Below are 21,654 nucleotides of genomic sequence, written 5' to 3'. Positions count from 1 at the left end.
ATTCAAAGTACACATTTTCTCTTTGTTTGTTTTCTTGAGACAGGTTTTTACCTTGTACTTCAGGTTGGCGTGGAACGCAGCAAGTGGCCTAAGCTGTCAGGCAAGCCTCCCACTTCAGCCTTACAAGTGCAGGAATTACAAATGTGAGCCCACAAAACCTGGGTTCAAGGTGGCACTTATTCTTAAACATTCCCCAAATACTCCTCTCTTCTTGAGCTGTTCATTAGCTTCTGAATGCCAGATCAGATTATCATGGTTGATATAATAGGGAATACTTATTTTCTGAATGAATGGGGGAATGGTAAAAATGAATGAATAAAAGGAGAAAATGAATAAATAAATGAATAAAAGAGTCATATCCATGGTATAACCAAAAACTATCAGAAGAATAAGGAGGAGGTAAAAAGATTTTTAGATTTATGGTTTGTCAGTAAAATAAAAATACTTCCACTATGTTGTTCATGAAGAAATTAGCAAGATAGAATTTGTGAGAGTAATTAAATGAACCTTAATTTCCATATAAATACAAGTAGATTACTTCTATAGGTAAGGATAGTTTTAATATATCTAGAGGCATACGACAAAAACCAGAGAAGGAGATCATCAATGAAGGCATGCTGTGGAACTGTAGTGTTCAGAATGTTTTGCCAGTCTGTGCTCAAACTTGGGTATACTACAAAACATTTTCTCCTAGTAAGCGTGCTTTCTCCGTTTGCCAATGGAAAGCTGTAGGAACATCTAAAATTCACCATGTTTCATCTCCCGTATCTTTTCCAGTCCTGCAGACTTTTTTTCCAAGCCCCCCTCGGGTTTTATGTGGATTTAGCTAGCCCCATGTTGGGAACCAATTTGTAGGAGGAGATGGCTTGTTTTTGCCCAGCTAGCGGCTAGGTCAGTCAGTAAGGCATGAGACTCTTAACAGTCCCTCCATTCAAATTCCTTAATTTGCTCCTTGTGGCAATGCTTGGAGATCAGTATCATCCCCTTCAGTGTACAAAGCTAAATGAGAAAACAATTATCCTGCTGTAAGAGGCTTCAATGGTTCAGAATGATCTAATACTGAAATCTTTCCTCATTCTATATCAGACTAACAGAGTGACTAGGCCAACTGTAAGTATTGATCCTTGCCTCCTGAAATGAAGGAGAAGCTTTCTTTTCCTCCAACTCATTTTCAAGATGACAAAATTATTATACAGATAAAAGGTCATTGCATCCATGTTGACCAACCAAAACAGGTGATTTCTGATCTCAGTAGATATTGGTACTTTTATTTAATTATTCAAAGTGAGAATGATGCCAAATTTGGTCAAACTGCTACAACCATATGAGAGAATAACAAAGAAGTGGTAACTTTCCCCCCAACTCAGTGTTTTATGATTTTCCATTTTCATTCAGTATCTGAACCCTATATTCAGATAATAGGGCTTACTGTCACAATTCTTTGAATGGAGCAACATCTATGAGGGGCCCATTGATAGGTTAAAGAGCAGGAATTATATCAACACATGCTCAGTAATGGTCAACAAGGCTTATTAACCAGGCAGGCGAGAGGCAGAAAGTCATGCAAACATTAAAGTGCAGCCAGGCACTTATTGTCAAGCAAGAAGATCTCAGCCATGCATTTTTCCGAGAAAGATAGTAATGAACAAGTGGTCAACATTATAAAAGTATCATGGTCCCAGGGAACAAGACCTTAGACAAAGGAGACATTGGGATGCGCAAAGGGAAAGGTCCTTAGCATAGGAAACAATAGTCCCTTAAGGTGGGATGTTTTTGGAGGAGAGGCTTAGGATTGATGCTCTTGAAGAAACAAGACTACAGACTAGGAAAATTTCCACTTACTCAAAGTCATGGAAGCAAAAAGTATATGTATCATGATTCTTTTAAAATCTTGAAGGAAGCTTTTGTGACAGAAGTGTAGTAAATATATAAGCGCCAGGAGAAAGAGGTGGTGCATGTCACCAGAGATGTGGAGAGATGCCTGGTTATAATTATGCAGGCCAGCGAGGCCTCATACGGGGAAAGATTTAAAGATTTGGGTAATATGACCACTTGAACAGACTTGGAAGATATACTGGTTTCTAACATTTAAAAAAAGAGGGTGAATAGAAGAATGGGCAAAGAGATGAAGAAATACAGGGATAGACTGTGAAAAAGAAGCAAACTCTTGACTTTCCTGCTGCATAAAATGAACTCAGATAAATTTAATTTTCCTGCAGCTCCCACGTTCTCTATTTTCTGCTAAAGCCTGTACTCTAGAAGGTGGCCCCAGAGGGCAATTCTGCCAACAAGAAGATGATCATATGGAAGTGATAACTGGTTTTCATTTTATGGTGGTTTTCTTTCATGTTTTGCATGGCCTCTCATGCCCCCATCCCAGCCAGGCTGCCTCCACTGGCATATGAGGCTGCATGGTCCTGCACTTCCTCTATAAGTAACTGTAAACATATGCTTGCTGCTCGCCCCGGTTGCTGCAGGAGTACCATAGGTTGCAGCAAACCACAGATGAGAAAGGGCATGAAACTGTCTGAGATGTCTTAGGTAATCACAGCCACACAAAAGGTCTCAGTCTCATGTAATAAATCATACCTTCCTCACCAGTCAGGGAAAGAGCGGAAAGGAGCCGTGCCTTCTCATCCATGTGTGGCAAAACACTTCCCTGCTGGCCGTGCACAAGCACGTCTGAACTGGCAGAGGTTACTTTCCTCACACCACATGTGGTTTAACAACCCAGGTGCTCAAGGGAACGTGAGTTCTATAACCGACAATAAAACGGCTTTGCAAAGCCTTCACTAGTACTTTCTGAAGGGAGGGGCCACATCGAGAAATACCTCCATACATGGACAATGTCCATGTCCCACTCATTCTTGTCATCTTTATAAGCTCTCTCACCCTTTACTCCTATGATACGCTCCATGAATATAACTATACAGGATAAGGGCGCTGCTATTAGAGTGGCCTGTCTTAGGCACCAGTAAACAAAGCAATTAGGGCTGATTTTAGATCTTTCCAAAATAGCGTACAACCTAGAATAATAAAAGACAAATGTTTAGAAGGGCAATACTTCTCTATAAGAACAAATTAAAATTCTGTATTAAAGCAGCTCTCTCTCTCCTTCTCTCTCTCTCTCTCTCTGTGTGTGTGTGTGTGTGTGTATGTGTGTGTGTGTGTGTGATTTAAGCGCTTGTACACATGTATACGTATGTACATGTATATTAGTGTATAGAGGCCAGAGACAAAAAAATGAGTATTTTGCTCAATCATACTCCACCTTTAAAAAAAATTAAATATTTATGTATTTATTTATTTATTGTGTGAGTGTGTGTTGTTCCTGTACCCAAATATGCATGTCATAGAGTGGTGATCAGAAGAAAATTTGTGAGAACAAATCCTACAACTTATGAGTTGTAGGTTCAAAATCTGCTTGGAGACTAGTGCCCTTACCCACTCAGCCATCATGACAGCCCATTGCCTTACCTTTTGAGACAGGGTCTCTTGCTGAACCTTAAGTTCATTGATTTGGATACACTGACTGACTTATTAGTTCCATGGATCCGCCTGTCTCTTCCTCCATTGGTATGGATTTTTGTATATGGATATAAATATAAGGTCATTTGTGTTATAAGGTGCTGTGTATAATGTTTCTACTCATGTTTAAGGCATTGTACCAGCTCATTTAAAAATCAAATGTAAAGGTTTAGTCCTTGAAAGCTATTATTATAAGCTGCTTAGGATAATTAAGAAATGCAGGTGAGGAGTTAGTCATCTATAACAATCAAACCTGTAGTCACGTGAGGTACATTCGCAAAGTTTAACAGAGACGTATTTTAGAAATACAAGTGGTTTTCAAACACTTTAAGGATCGATATACTATGGGATTTACAATATTTTAATAATGTAAGGCTTTAATACTTAATATGAACTTTATGTGTCCTTATTCATGAACTGGCAGTCCAAAGAAAGTCCAGCTACCCTCCAGCACTGGAATGACAGGCCTGCCTTATATTCCTCTTTTATGTGGATACAGACAAACTCAGGTCCTTGTACTTGTACAGTAGGCATTTTGCTAATTGGGCCACCCCCTCCAAAACCCCTAAACCTAGTATGAGGACTAGGTGGAGATACTTCAGTCTTTTTCTTTAAAATGATGCAACACTACCATAATACCAAACTTGGTTTATAGAAACAAATATGAAACATCCCAAATAGTGCAAATGGTTCTAGGGATGAGCTGTTATGGATAAGCTATTCACTGACCTCATATAACTATAATACCCTACCTAGAATTGTAACATCCCTCTTCAAAGTAGACCCAGTGATATTCAGGAAATCTAGAAATTTGTTTTCTTGAAAATCAAGAAAAATAGAACTAAAAATGGACCAAAGGAACATAAAGTTTGAGTGCATTTTCCACCCACAAGAGAGCTCCTGGGGCCACAGATAGAGTCAATTTATTCCTGTTTTAGGTCAAACTTCAACAAGTGAGACTGTCTGGTTCCTTAGTTTGATGATTCCTAGACACAATGTGCCACTGCAGAGACACACTCTCACAGCACCAAAAGCCATGGCTGGGAGCCAGAAAGTTGATGGTGAGGACAGAAATATCAGAAAAGATGATCCCAGGACTCCAAACTGGGCCTCTGACAGATTCAAACACAGAATCCTGTACTCTGAAGCTCTATTAAAGCCCGCTAGAATAATTCATGATTGAGTCATCAGGCAGAGATCAAATTAGAATGTTCTATTTAATAAAGCAGGGAAGTATATATACATTTTCAAAGATGTTCACCAAAAATAGTTTAAAATGAACCTATTTTTATACACATGAACTTTGTATCCAGTACAACTCATTTCCTTAATGTTCCAGATAGATAGTTGACATTTTCTTGTACATTGGTTATGTTCCAAATTTAATCCCAAGCCACCTGCCCCTCACTGGTCTCAGAGCCACGTTCAGGAAACACAAAGCCATTATGCTAATACAAGTTTAGACTTAACATAATTAGGTAGGTAAACTTCCCATACCCTTCCAAAAAATTACACACTGATACACAAACCCAAATACATGAGTCCACAATTTGCCAGCCTGTTACTAGTTCCCAGTCTTAGGTAAGAGATGTTAGTGTGCACGCTAACAAGATTCATATAAGATTTTAGCAGACCACTTAAGGTGGCCCTAATCTAACATTCCCCATTTTTGTATGATTTGATTTATATTTGAATCCTTTAATTCAGATCTTAAAAATAAATTTAATTATTACCACCAAATAGTAATGAATGCTTGAACCTGCAAGAGACTGACAACAGATTGATAGGGGTTGTATCAATAAGACACAGCATGAAATGACAATATGTGACATTTTATGTTGCTTAATCCTTTTCATGAACATTAACAATTTGAATTGTCAGAATCAGGGAAAATGAGGTACATATACCGATGTAGAAATAATCAGTGTTTCTAGATTTTGTCAGTATTAGATAGGAGAGGACAAATAGCCTTAAAGATTTCAAGGATGTTTGTGCAAAATCTAGGGATAGCCTCTCATTCAGAAGTAATAGGGGACACAGGGGAAATGACCCCATGTAGAAACGCTTGCAAAACCATACATATAATAGGTCTGCCATGGTATAGCTTGGTGGACTCAGGTTTGTCATTCAGCACAATGCTATAGTAAGCAATGACTCCCAAATTCCCAAGGTTAGAACAGCATCGATATTCTTTCTCATTACATGTGCCCTGCAGGTTAGGTAGACTTCATTTCCTATTGCCTGCTCTCCTCATATCAAGAGTTAGACTAACAGACAACTGTTCTCTGCACCTTGCAGTTCACAGAAGAAGAGAAAAGAGAATTTCACAAAAAAATGTGCTGGATCTTAAATCTCCATGAAAAAGTACAAGTTGTCACCTCAAGTCATTTTTATTAGCTAAATCAAGTCACATGATAAATCTTGACTGGCAGGGAGAAAGGAAATACAATTCATGTCACCAAAGGTCTTCAAACATTAGCCTGCTGAATGTTCCCATCATGGGCTGTAGGGTACAGATGACAAGATACTTTTCAGAATGGAGGTGTGTAAGAATTATGAGGAGGGCTTCTCATGAAATGTAGGTGCCAGGCATACAAATTATGTAATCTTAGGTGGGACCCAGGAAATGAGCTTCTTAGAGAAGATTGCAAGCGTTGACATGCTGGTTTGTGAGACAGGGTTAAAACCGGAGTAGATCCGTTGCTGAGAAGCAGCATCCAGGTAACGATTCCAAAACATAGCCTCATACTTCCCGCCGCTCACAGTCAAACCCAAACAGCTCTCCAATGAAAAGGGGAGTGGGAGCTATGTCTGTCACATCTAGAATTAAAGGTGGCATTTTCTTCCACATTATTCTCTCATGGGCTTTCTGTACATTTGATGCCCAGGCTGCACTTAAATGTGACAAACTCATCAGCCAGAAACTCCTTCCACCTTACAAAATGTACCTCATTGTATGAATGATAGCAAGGTTATGTATTTTACTAAGCCACATAACTTTGGGGGCTAAACAGGAAAAAAAAAGGTGAGGGAAACTTGAAACTTGACCCTACTTCTAACATTTATCATCTTTTTCACTGTCCTTCACATGGTCTCTTCTGCCGCCTTAACTTCTACACACATTAGTTCTGCTAACCCACCATGCATTGTATCTTTTTCTCTTCATTGTGATCCATAGATGAAATATAAGATTAAGTGGATCTGTATTACTGAACGGTAAAATTCAGAATGTTTTTCCTTAAATAATTTATTCACTTAGTTATGCTTGTTCATCTACTTAAAAAACATAACTTCATACCTATTTATATATCTGTTTCCTGAAGTAAAGTCGTCCTTCTAGAGATGGCTTGTATAGTGTCCCTGTGTTAATTGTATAGTCATAGGGGACACAAGTGGTAAAGTTGACAAAATGAGTTTTTCTCATTATATTAGTTTTCCCACCATTGTGACAGAAGACCTATCAAAAAACAACTAAAGAGAGAAGGGTTTATTTTGGCTAACAGTGTGAGAATATAGTCCAGCATGGACAGTGATGGGGAACTTAAGCCAATCACATTCTGCTTAGGGTGTGTCCCCCTGGGGCCACACAAAACCAATAAAAGATCAAGGTGCACTTCCTCTCTCTTTGCTCCTGCATTCTCGGAAGGACCGTTGGGACTCTGGTGTAAGTTTTCCTTCATTTTGTTTATTAAAGCTGTATCTTTTATGTTAAGCTAGTCTGGTTAATTTTTGACTACCAATCGACCTCGCCCCTTCAGGTCAGAGGTATGAAGGCAAGTTTAAGAGGAGAGTTAGATGACACCCACAGTCTGGAGGCAGAGAGCAATGAGTTCTGGTGTTCTGGTTTTATTCTGTCTGGGATCCCAGCTACGGGGATAGTTACATCAACATTCCAAATCTAGAAAGAATCTCACAGGGGGTTGTCTCTAAGTTGATCTTATTGAGTTGACAAGAAATATATATCACAAGACTCACTGAGTCCAGAGTTAGTCTAAGAATTCTATACAAGAGATTATTCCAAAAGACTATTTCTAATAAAATTGCAATTGTGGTTTAAGATGTATGCTGTCTACAGAGGACAGGGTTAATAAGCATCCAAGTTATTTCATTTGTACTCAATAAATGTTCTTTACTGAGCAATGCAAAAACAGTTTGAGTATCTTGCTGTCATGCATTTTGATCTGCTTCTCTTTGTTTTTCTAAGTAGTAAAATAAATAATGAACTATATTTCAATCTATGTTTTCACATTAATTTAGGTTCCACTAGGCCAGAAACTTGAAATGCAGAAGACAATTAAGTGAGCTGGTGAACATGCTTGACAACTGGACCTCCTGGCAGGCATAAGTGTTGTTGGAAACTGATTTCTAACATTTACCAGTCATCTCCCCTCTCTGTATGTGTGTGTGTGTGTGTGTGTGTGTGTGTGTAAGCAGACTCTTCTGTCTCACTAGCCATCTTCAAAATAACCACACAGAGACTTATTCCTAACTATAAATGCTCAGCCAATAGTATAGAGTTGTTATTAATTGGCTCTTATATCTTAAATTAACCTATATTTCTTATCTATGTTCTTCCATGTAGGTTTTCTCAGCACAGCAAGTTCATATTGCTTCTCTCCATATCTCCTCATGATTCTGTCCCCTTCATTCCAGCTCTCTCTCTCTCTCTCTCTCTCTCTCTCTCTCTCTCTCTCTCTCTCTCTCTGTGTGTGTGTCTCTCTGCAAGTCCCACCTAACATCTTTCTGCCTAGCTATTAGCCATTTAGAATTTTATTAACCCAATGAAAGCAATGCATCTTCACAGTGTACAAAAAGATTGCTCCACAATGTGTGTACGTGTATGTATGTGTGAATGTCTGTCTGTGTGTGTGTGTGTGTGTGTGTGTGTGTGTGTGTGTTATGTTCATACAGAAGCATGTACATATGTGTTCAGGTATATGAGTATGCATGTGTTGAGGTGAGAAATCGGTATTTCCATCCTTTGTAGTTCTCAACTTTATTTTTCAAAACAGAGTCTCTCACAGAGTGTCCCACTGATTTAGCTAAACTGCCTAGCAGCTTGTTCCAGGAATACACTGTTGATTTCTTCCCTTTATTTACTGTCCAGCATTGTGATCATCAGATTTAACCTGGCTTTTACTCTTCACTCTGAACAAGCCATTCTTTAACCTCTCTGAATGTGGCCACTCACCTGAGAATTGAAGAAAATTATATAGGGGCACATACTTCATGGTAAATTACAAATGTAATGGTCAATTCTAGCCCTGGAAATAAAGGCTCAAATGCCTGACTCCCAAACTATATTCTCACAGTATATTCTCTACTTCCTTTTATCTACTCCAAAAATATCTGCACCAACCACTTATCTACAACTCCCAAAAAATTCTGTAGGCATGACTTGTGATTCCATTAGGAAATATTTCTAGAAAAGCATTAAAAGGTTTCCATTTGGGTACTTCAGGCTCTGTGTTCTTATGCTACAAAAAACCATTTTCTCCTTTGATTGCTGTTTAAACTCTTCAAGCACTTGTCAAGCATTATTATGTTATACTCACCCAACTTGGGGATTTAATCTTCCACTTCATCCACTTCAGAACATATTCATTTTCTGGAGTATCCAGTGACATAATCCTCAGTAGCAGAGACAAGGATTTAAGCATTTAGGTTCTCATGAGTAACTTTGATTTTTCTTGAATCCTAAGGAATCTTTTAGAGGTAGGCCTACATCAAGGCAAACTTCAAACAGATCTCACAAGGTGGCATGTGTTCTTTGCATTGTGCATTTTTAGTTAAGAATCTACTCCAACTGCTCCTTATGCTAGGGAGAAAATGAGACTTCAGGGACATAGAAACTTGGAAAAGCGAAAATCTGAAAAGTCATTTTTGAAAAACATTGAGTTGCTATGTAAAAAAGGGATGAAGACCTTGGAGGAGCTGGAGTGGGAAGAGAAGTGGATCTGAGCAGTATAAGTTGTATGAAGTTTTCAACGACTTGATTAACTTTTTTGAAATTCAATAACAAAGACTTTCAAAACTTTTCGTTATTTTCACGACATTTTTTTAAATGTCTAAATATCTACCATGACAGTGCTAAGATCCATATTAAATAATTTGCAAATTTAAATATTTTTTAGGGTCCAACAGTTGCTACCAAATGATTCTGTAAAGTTATCAGAAATAGAAAGCAAAAGTCTTAAACTGTAGAAATGTTGAAACAGCATTGAATAGTTGAAAGCATAAGAAACCTTTGAGAAGGTGCTCCAAAGTTGGGTAGCTGTGTAAATAGCCACTGCTGCTGTTTGACAGAGAGCTTGAACATGTAATCTGAATTGTCTCTCATTTTGCATCTTATCTCTGCATTATGGAAGGACACCAAATCCTGTACACTGTTCTCCAGGATCCCAGGTCAAGTTACCTGAATTTTGGCAATCAAAGACAGTGGCAAGAGATTGAAGAGAGCAAGAAAGATGCCAAGGCTTTTCTCCCTCTGCTTCAGGCTGCAACGTGGAAACTAGTTTTCCTCTGTGATCCCACCGCATTGCCATCTTTCATTGCTTGACAAGTGTGATTTAGCTTCAGTTTCCTTGCTGAAGGATCCTTGCTCCCTCTCCAAGTCATGATCTACATTGTTTATCTTTCTAGACTATAAAAGTGACTCTGTGACAAACATGCTGCTTCCTTATTGGTTCTTACCATTTCCAGTTTCGTAATAATTTCCTTGAATTACATCCATGCTGTTTAAAAGTCTCAAGGAAATATTTAATTACATTGCAATTGATGACACAACACACAGTATTTTGAAACAACATAGATAACTGTCATTGCAGCAGGAGAAATGATAAGGAGCTAAATACTGCTTGCTATGGAAGTAATCCATGGAAACGGTCTCAGGACGAAGACTCCATTGGAAGGACCAAAGAATGGAATGTAAACCTGAGCCAGGCAGTGGCGGCACAAGCCTTTAATCTTCACACTTGGGACAGAGGCAGGTGAATCTCTGTGAGTTCAAGGCCAGTCTGGTCTACAAGAGATAGTTAGTTCCAGGACAGGTTCCAAAGATCCAGAAAAACCCAGTCTCAACCCCACCCCCCAAAAAAGAATGTACACCTGAATTTAACCTAATTCTATTCAACCAAATTTTATTCCTCAGTGAGAAGCAACTTCCAAGTGAAGAGTGAAGAGTTCAACAGTTCCTGACCTGTTTCACATTCTATTTTTTCTAATTTATTTCACAATTATTATTTTCTAAATTATTTCACAATTATTATTTTCTAACTAGAAAGGAAAGGTATTAACTTTAATTATTGACACTCTATACAATAAGAACAATTATCAAGTAAGAATTACATTCACAATGTCCAATACATTTGTATTTGCCATATTTGGAAAAATATTCTATTATCTATTTTATCTTGATAAATTCAAAGTTCTATACCTAAACCATTTTTATAATAATTTGTATTTCCATCTTAAAACTATATTTTTAGACCCTAACACATTTTTAGATAAACAATTTAAGCTTTTATGTCTCTCAACCTGACTAACTTTACATTTCTTATGCAAGCTTTTTTTCTGAATTTGGTAACAAGAAAAACTGTAAAACTATAATTGTCTAGTCATCAATCTCCTTGAGAGACCAAAGAAGGATAAAATATTGCTTGAGTAAGGAGGAAGTACAGTGCAAACAACTTCCAAAACTATAGAACTGACAGTAACAACTGGATGCCGGGACAGGCACCCAAGGTTCCTCTGTAACATTGGGGCATCCTTCTTTGGTCTATAGGCCTGGAATATCTGACAAACTTTTCTGTAAAGCAGGAATTTTGAAGGACTTTCCTACCTTGTCTTGGCAAAATATGACAGTAGTTTTCTTTTGTGTCCTGCTTATCCACTTTGGACAATATACTGTCAGTAGTTGAGGCAAGGACAGTTTCTTTGCCCAATGGCTCGCTTTTGACACAAAGAAAGCAAACTCAGTATGGAGGTCCTTCAGTACCCATCACTCTTTTTTGAAGTATATTGGTACTGCCAGGAGCAGACATGTCTCACTGTCATAAAAGGCCTTACGTTATCAAAGCATTTTAAATGGTATATTCTGTAGGTCTTTGAAGTGTTTGAAGATCACCTGTCTAAAATATAACTTTTTATGATGAAAACATATCTAATATGACTATAAGTTTGGGTGTTATAAATAACTAACTTTTAACATGTATTTCTTCATTATCCTAAATAGCATTCAAGAATGATACTTTACATTTTAAATGAACTGCATGAGCACAATATCTTGAACTAGAATAGAAACATATATGCAGTACAACAAACAAAATTTAAAATTGTATCAATGTACAAAAATCCATAGTAATGCAAAATATTTGAGACTAGTCATTGTTCAAATGTAGACTCAACAATTCACACTTTTATCCCATCAATTTCATACTATATCTCCCTATTTTCTATCAGAAAGAGATCCCTGAATCTAATTTCCTTTGTTTTACTTTTTCCTTGTCCATGACCAATAACAACTCATAAACAACCTCCCTAAATGATAACAAATGTCAATAACCCATCAAATGACCAAAACCACCTACCCCAACTTTTGAGAATGTGAACATCATGCTTTCTACACTGCTTCTTGTTGTCTGGGGGTGATGACATCTTTGGAGGACCCTGAGAAAATTGAGATAATGGTCAAGTCCTAGGATAGCTAGCTGTTGTCTCATCATGGTGTGATGTAGAAATTTAGAGCTTATCTGAAGCTTGACTGGAATAGTTTGTGAGGCTGGAGTATCTCAGCCAGCAGCCTGTAAGCTGCTCTAGAGGTAGAACTCCGAGAACACTGAAACAGAGGCAATCTGAGAGTCTAGATCATTTGAGTCACCTGTTTTCATGGGTGTCTGGTTCCCTTGCTCTGAAAGAACAAAAACTTTCAAAGGTAACATATATATCTTCATTATCACAACTACGAACTGTTCATTGTGCATAAATCAGCTAGAGATAATTTTTTGTTTTATGTTTGAGCAAGTAAAATATATATCACCTGTCTTCTAGGGTTTTTTTTAGGTTTATTTCTTTAAATTTATAGCCAGGATTTTCAGTGAATCTCCCTGATCAAACATGATCCTATTTAATCTTGAAAAAGTCCAGTCTTTCATTTTCTGTGGAAACAAAACCAAACTTCTTCCCCAAAGCAACACATTTTTTTAACTTCCATTTCAAAGTTAAGGCATTCCTAATGTATCTAGGCTGGTTTTATTTAGCACACAGTTCAGTGTCTCTAAGCAGGCGCTGTTTTCTGCTCATTAGCATTGAAAAAATACAAAATTAACACAACACCATATAGCATCCAGACTCTTTGTGTTTTTCAATTTTATGTAGCTTATCTTTTTATATTATTTTATTCTCTTTTTAAATGCCTTATCTTATAATTCATAAACTACTTTTTGCTATGGCTGTCTATACTCATTTTCTTTCTTTTTCAAGACTACACACATTTTTAAAACACACTATAACCTGTTTAGAAGTTTTTCCTTTCTGAATCTGTCTTTACCAAGGATCTTCAATGTTCTCTGCTTGTGTGAGGCAAATATCAAAATGTTATGTCAGGTACTGGCGTGGCTCAGTTTAATGCATGGTACTGGCACATGGAGATGGCAGATGGCTTCATCCTGCAGGCAACAATAGGTAGCTGCTTGTCTGTATGCTGCTAAACACCAGCTGGCATGAGAGCCTACAGGACTTGGAAGCTACACCCAGCTCTTTGTCCAGACTTTTCGTTGTTTTCTCAGGACCTATGTTTGGATATTTGAGCACCCAAATTGGATTTCATCTATGAAAGTAATTTTCTTTGGACCACTAGCTCACAATAAATGACATGGAGCCTTATTATTAATTTTATAAGTTTGGCCTATAGTTTAGCCTTATCTCTATAGCTCTTATAACTTAAATTAACTCATTTCTGTTTATCTATGTGTTGTCAAATGTCTTGTAGATTTTACTTCTCCTCCTGCTTGTCTGTTCTCTCTGTCTCTTTTGTTAACTTCTCCTTTCTTCTTCTCAGAGCTCTCTTTCCCCAGAAGTCCCACCTAAGCTTTTATTTCCTAGCTATACATGGCTGTTCCCCTCTTCATTAATCAATCACAGTGACACATCTTCACAACAGGGCATATTCCTTGATGGGTAACACTAAAATGTTCCATAATTTAATCTCCAGTGAATGGGAAAAGGATACTATTCAAACTGCTTAAGAATATACCAAAAATATTAAATTTGGTTCATTAATAAAATATGTTCTTGAATAAGGTCAAACTATCATGGAGATGTTGGTCCCAATTAAATTTTATTCCTCCAGTCACTCATTGAGATTCCTAGTACATGCTTGGCAGTATTGTATGTTCTATGTCCTATAACCACAACTCTGAATAAGGAAGGTTAAAAAAAATGATACTTGCTTTTGCGTTGCCAATGAAATTATGAATGTCTTATATGTAAGACCCAGATCGTCCTTCTGTTTCCATAAGGTTGCTTTCTATATGAAGAAACCACAGTACAGACTATTGTATCTATTATTTGCTAAAAATAACATCTGTAAAAATCAAATCCTGTGGAAATTAATCCAAATCTTTTAAAGATATTTTAAGTTCAAATGCATCTTTCTAAAGTCAATTTGTAAATAAATCTTCTCCTGAAATCTTTGTGTGTGTTTTCGAAGAAAACATTGCTGAAAGACACTGCACATAGAGGATACAGAATTTGGGTGAATTCAGCTGGGTCAGATCTGAAAGACTCCTTCCTGCAATCTAGCTAATCTAGTACCAGAAAACACTATACAAGGCACAAAGGAAAGGGAACAATCAAATAGTCCTAGTCAGTTATGAGATCTAAGAATGACAATAATGACCAGAATGACAAGATACCCATAAAGGTGTAATATGTGGCATTTACATGCTGGTCATAAAAAATAGCTGTCTACTTAGACATAAAACACACTCAACAGGAGGGAAATTATGCCTGGTACTGGAAAACTGTGTAGGAAATACAATTAGTAAAGAATCTACTACTGCTGCCTTGATAGACTAGCATAATTCCTTACTACATTCTAAATTGTATCTTTATACCCACAGGTGGGGCTACCACCCCACATCAATGAAACCTGTCTTTACAATAAATGGAGACTATCACAGAAAGTCACATATGAACACAATGCAAAGATCAACAGATCACAGAGAGTTCAGCTGTAATGGATACATCTATGTCTCATGTCCTAAATCTATGACTTAGGGAACATACTGGGAGAGGGGGTGGAAAGATTGTAAGAGCCAGAATAGGAAGTCTACTATGAAACAACCTCTGCATGAATAAGATTTGAACAATGACCGTATCAAAAACATGTAAAAATGGAAGAGGAAATTTTCATGGGGCAGCATCCATAGACAAAAGCAACTAATAACTGCAGAGAGAGGGGAAGTTAGTCTTTCCCAGGGATGAGCCTCATATATGGCTATCCAGTTGATATTGAGTGGGAGATATAATAGGAGTTGGGGAAGGTTATTTGGGAAGGGAGGGAAGGGGAAAGGGGAAAGCAGAAAGGGGAACATAGTGATTCGAAAGAAAATGGTCCCCAAAGTGAGCGGCACTATTAGGAAATGTGACCTTGTTGGAATAGGTGTAGCCTTGTTAGATGAAGTGTGTCACTGTGGGAGCAGGCTTTGAAGTCTCTTTTGTGGCAGCTTCCCTTAGTGTGACACTCAGAACAGTCAGTGTGACATTCTGTTGATTTACTGTTGACTTCTTGTCATGACATCGCCAGTATCATGCCTGCCTAAATACCACCATGCTCCTCACCATGAAGATAATGACTAAACCTCTGAACTATTAAGCAAGTCACCACAATTAAATGTTTTTCTTTGTAAGAGTTGCTCTGGTCATGGTGCCTCTTCACAGCAATAGAAATCCTAACTAAGACAGGAAGTGATTTTAGCATTTTAGCTAAAAATGTAAGAAAGATAAAAATAACAAATTAAAATTTTTTTCTATAGTACAATGACTTTAAGAAATAAAAACAAAGTCACAGAGGGTTCATTTTGTGATCGATGATGTCAGAGCCTTTGATGTTCTTACATGTTTTTAACACACCAAATGAAGACTATTACATGGAATATTTCCAGGATTTACTTTATTACAAAACTTTTTATACGCTAAGTATCTTGAAAGAAAAATGTTCTGTGAATTACAAGATTGACAAAATTACTCTAAAGAAATTGTGAAAAATTAATCTGTAGTTAAAACCAAATGGGAAATCTATGTCAGAATAAGTTAGATCAGGTTTAATATTTATATGGAAATTGATACATGCTGTCAAGTCTTGATATTAATTTGTACTTCTTATATTTCTTTTAAAAGCAATAACTATCCTTTTGTCAGAGCATAGCTCTAGATAAAAGTAATTTGTGACAGACTGAGAGTTTTAATACACTGTGCAGTTGGGATATGGGGATGGCCTGTGAAACCAGCTAGATTTGTGAGCATAGGTTATTAATTCTGTCTCCACAAGCCTTGACGGGCATGATATTTAGTGAATGATTAACTGGACAGGCATTAAGAAACTCCCAGGAATCCACAAAGATGACTCTACATAAGATGCCTGGCAATAGTGCAGAAGGTACCTGAAACTGGTCTCCTGTAATCCCACTGATGACTACCCTAATTGTCATCAGAAAGCCTTCATCCAGTGATGTAAACAAATGCAGAGATCCATAGCCACGCATTGGGCTGAGATCTCAGAATCCTGTTGAAGAGAGGAAGGATTGCATGGTGGGAAGGAGCTAAGTTCATCACAAGAGAACCCACAGAAACAACGATTTGGGGCTCATAGGACTCACATATTCTGGACCAAGAGCTGGGAAGCCTAGTAGAACTGACCTATACCCTCTACATACGTGTGACACTTGTGTGGTTTGGTATATTTGTGGAACTCCTAGCACTCGGATCAGGGCACACCCAAAAGTTTGAGCTGTCTTTGAAGAATCTATTTCTCATGCTGGGTTGTCCCAGCCAGTCTTAATACAAAGGAAGGAGCTTATTCCTCAGCTTGATATGCTGCTCAGCCTAAATCAAGAGAAAGAGAGATTGATCAATCAAGGTGGTGCATCTTTTCTATGAAGGGTAAATAATCAGTAGATCAAACTAGAATTGCCGAGGTGATGGAGAAAATCTAGAGGAGCAATATCCTCAGATCCTTTGAACACACATATCTGTCCAGACAAAAAAACAAGATACTTTTGAATTGTTACTAGGAAGTTGTAACAATCTGTCTTTCTCTTGATTTAGGCTGATCAGCATATCATTACTCTTTAAATTGTGGACTTCAATAAAGTTTATGGTTATATAAAATCTAGAATTTGTCAGACACCTACTAAGAAATTAATTATATATTCTGAAGTTAAATGGTACTAAATATTAACCATTGAACATTTTTATTTTAATAACTAAATTTTTCTTTTTTTGCATCCCAGTTTCCCCTCTCTTCTCTCCTTCCATTCCCTCTCCACTGCCTCCCCTCTGACACCCCCTCTACTCCTCTGTTTCTGTTCAGGAAGGGTAGGCCTCTCTTTGGTGTCAAAAAGTATGACATAATAAATTGAGGTAGGATTAATCTCCTCCCTTTGTATTAAGACTGGCTGGAGCAACCCAGCATGAGAAATAGATTCTTCAAAGCCAGCTAAAACCTTCAGGGTATGCCCTGATCTGAGTGCTGGGAGTTCCACAAATACACCAAACTACACAAGTGTTACATGTATGTAGAGGGTATAGGTCAGTCTATAATCTATATGCTTGAAAAGCCTCAGTTTGTATGTCAACAGCTAATCACCAGTGTGTTCAGGTTGAGGTATGGCCTTTGGGATATGGTTTGGTTATGAGGAAAGACCTCTTATTAAAAAAAGAAAACTGGTGCCCTTATTAAAGGTCCCAGATAACTGCCTTGCCCTTCTACCATTTGAGTACACAGCAAGGAGGTGCCACTGAGGATCTGGGAAGCATGTACTCACCAGAAACTGAGTTGCTAGAATCTTGAACATGAACTTCCAAATTTCTAGAACCAGAAGCAGATGTTTATGTTGCTTAAAATTTACCCAGGTTGTGCTTATTTAGCAATCATTGTCATTGTTACAGTGGGATCCAAATACAATAAAATAGGGCTCTCAGAATCCTGAAATTCTGTGAAATAGTTTCTTTTTATGTGAGTTGTTGTGTGATAAAACTCTTTCTGGGGAGGCTCAACACACTTGTTTTCTCAGCCCAGACAGGGAGTCTACAACTGACTGCTATACAGATGTCACCAAAGTCCAACTTGATGAACCAGGGAGTTTGATTTGTTACTTACTGGAATGTGGGAGAGTGGTTGCTTACAGGAGCAGAAATGATTCAAAGACAGCTTTATCAGCAAGGTCCACCCTACCATGGTGACAGCTGATAAATGCTGGAAATCTAGAGCACAGTAGAAAGCCTTCCACCAGCTCAAAAAGTTGGAGAATGTCCTTTCCATGTGATTCAGTTGGTCTAAACCTCTTTCAAGCAGCAAGGATTGCAGTAGGAGGCCACTTGTTGGTTCCTGGCTGCTTAGCCGTGAAATAATCACACAGAAACTATATTATTTAAATCAATTCTTGTTCCATTAACTCTAGCTTCTTACTGTCTAACTCTTACAAATTAATCTAACCCATTTCTATTAATCTGTGTATCATCACGTGGCTGTGGCTTACCACAGCTAAAGTTTCAGTGTCTGTATGCAGCAGGATGTCATGGCTTCTCCCTGACTTGGCCCTCTTTCTCCCAGCATTCAGTTTAGTTTTCCCTGCCTACCTCTGTTCTGCCCTGCCCTGCTATAGGCATAAAGAAGTTTCTTTATTAATCAAGTGTATTCACAGCATACAGAGAGGAGTCCCAGATCACCTCCTGTTCTCTGTTTAAATAAAAATGAAGGTTTTAACTTTAACACAGCTAAATTACATATAACAAAACAGGTATCAAGCAAGAATTACAGTTGCAATATTTATATCTATTGTATCTTTTATCGTAACTAAGGAAAGCTATATTATTTCTATCTATTCTTCAACTCCATCAAAGATTCCAGAAGAATATAATATTACCTAAGTAAAAAGGAAGTACATTGTAAACAATGTTCAAAACTCTTGAATGAACAGAGACATCTCACTACCTGGACAGTCAACTAAAGTTCTTCTGTGCTGTTGGGCATCCATATTCAGCCTACAGGCCCATAGTGTCCAGCACACTTTTCCATGAAGCAGTAAATTTCAAAGACAGTTCCACCTATATTGGCAGTTTGTCACTCACTTTTTTCTGTGTCCTGCAGAATGTCGGGCAGTCTCTTTCATGTAGCAGGAACCCTAAAGGATCATCTCATCTTTAGGCAAGTTCAGCAGTCATTTTTCTGTGGGTCCTGCATGCCCAGTTCATACATTATACCATTAATCAGTCCAGGCAAGACAGTTTATTGCACAAATGGCTAACAAACTACATGAGGAGTCTCTTCAATGCCCATCATCTTCTTGAAGTAATTGGGGCTGCTAGGTACAGATGTGTCTCACTGTCATGAAAAGTCCTAACTTCTTAAACATTTTAATTGTTATATTCTGTATTCTTTGAAAGGTTTGAAGAATGTCTATTTATCTTTAATACATCTCTGTACATCTAGAAATCTAACTCATATGACTACAAGTTTGACTATTATAGGTGACTCTCTATTTACCTATATTTCTTAATTATATATTACATTTTTAAATGAGCTGCACAAACACAATACCTTAATCAAGAGCAGGAATATACATGAACAAAATTAATCTTAAATTTGTATCAATAAACCAAAATCCATACAATGCAAATCTCTATAGCATCTGTAATTCTTTACTGATCAAGATGGCTTCTTAAAATGCTAAGCACTTCTTAAAAACTTAAGAACTAGGGTATATATGGCCCTGTCTGCTTGCTCTGCCCAGCCCAACATGGCAGAAGTCTGTTAGGGCCTGAGACTGCCACGTGGGAGCCATTCTCACCACCTCAACTCTGATAACCAGTTGGCACATCCTGCCACCGAATACACTGTCCACAAAAGCAATTTAAATGCTCATCCTCCTGAAAGAGCCAGTTTGCACTGGCAGCATAGCCCAGAAAATTGGCATTTCAAAGTGGCGTGGTTTCTTTTCTGCTATCGCTGAATCAGGAAAACCTCTCGTAAGGGAGCTGCCACATGCTGCCAGCTGAAAAAAAAAGGTGACTAAACTTTGTTTTTTAGTGTTTACAATTTCTTTCCAAGCCCTCTAAGGTTTTTACATGAATTTAGTTGGCCATGTGGGCACCTGTTGTTGTGAGAGGCCGTTTGCTGGTTCCTGGCTGCTTAGCCCCATAATAATTACACAAAACTGTATTATTTAAATCACTGCTTGGCCCATTAGCGCTAGCTTCTTATTGGCTAACTCTTACATATTATTTTAACCCATTTCTATTAATCTGTGTATCACCATATGGCTGTGGCTTACTGGTTAAAGTACCGGCATCTATCTCCAGTGGGACTTCATGGCTTCTCCCTGACTTTGGCCTCTTTCTCCCAGCATTTAGTTTAATTTTCCCTGCATACCATTGTTCTGCCTGGCTCTGCTATAGGCTCAAAGAAGTTTCTTTATTAACCAATGGTGTTTACAGCATACAGAGGGGAATCACACATCATAGGCTGGTTTTTGCTTCCACAAATTTGTTCAGATTTCAGGAGGCTTCTTTGAAGCTTGGCTTGTCTGACTCCTTGCATCGTTCACTTCTTTCTCTTGGAATGGAGAAACCTAGGGAATTTAGTTGGTTTTAATAATGCAAAAAAATTTCTTTTTATTTATATTTTTTGTACAGCGGTAAAAAAACCAAAACTATTTTGAGCTATTTACCTTCTGTCTTAAGAAGCTTTCCTGCAGAACAAAATATTTCAATCTTGGAGGAAACTGCTCCACTTATTCTTTCAAACACAAATTCAATTCAATACTTATTCAAATACAAATAAAGTACTTATTCATTCAAAATAAGTATTCACGTTTTTTTCATTATATTGCTCTTAGTACATTATCAAATGCATTTTAAATCCCTCATAAAATTTAAAATATATTTCTTATATATTTCTCAAGATTTTGACAATATACACAAGAAGCAAGCCACAATCTAATGTTGAAATTTAAAACAATTCTCTAAGTTATTGGTATAGTTATGTGATGACCAGAGGAGAAAAGCCACAGTTTTGAAGTATTTTACCACTGTATTAAAAATAATAAATATAAGGAAAATTTCTTACCAATGTATGATAAAATAATCTATTATCCACCCTGTATGACTGGATACTACTGCTTTGTGAAAGAGTGAATTACTGGATATGGTATCCAGATTCAGGCATGAGATACCCCACAAGTATGGACTAAGTGGGATTCAGGCGTTAGCCAAAATAGGTATTGAAATCAGGGTTCATCCTTTGTCATCTTAGTTAATGGATTGGGATGAAAATTTCTTTGTGGTCAGATGAAACTTCTGGACATAGTTGGAGTACTACACAGCAGAAAAAAATAATGACATCTTGAATTTTGCAGGAAAATGGATGGAGCTAGAAAACATCATTTTAAGTGAGGTAACCCAGACACAAAAAAGACTATTATCACATGTAACATGTGGTTTTTAAACATAAAGCAGAGAAAATCAGCCTACAAATTACAATCCCAGAGAACCTAGACAACAATGAGGACCCTAAGACAGACATACATATATCTAATCTACATGGGAAGTAGAAAAAAATAAGATCTCCTGAGTAAATTGGGAGCATGGGGACTTTGGGAGAGGGTTGAAGGTGAGGGGAGAGTCAGGAAGGGGAGCAGAGAAAAATGTAGAGCTCAATAAAAATCAATAAAAAAATAAAGTTGATGTAAGCTTCCTAGCAATGGTGGATACGTAGCCTGAACTGGCCTTTTCTAGTGATCATATTGGTGACTACCCCAGTTGTTACCACAGAGCCTGCATTCAGTAACTTACAGAAACAGATGCAGAGATCCAGAGCCGAGCTTGGAGAATTTTGCTGACCAGATC

Source organism: Myodes glareolus, chromosome 10, assembly GCF_982192425.1.
Source record: "Myodes glareolus chromosome 10, mMyoGla1.1, whole genome shotgun sequence".
Taxonomy (NCBI): domain Eukaryota; kingdom Metazoa; phylum Chordata; class Mammalia; order Rodentia; family Cricetidae; genus Myodes; species Myodes glareolus.
The sequence above is the reverse complement of the archived record's forward strand: the minus strand, read 5'-3'. Positions refer to the sequence as shown.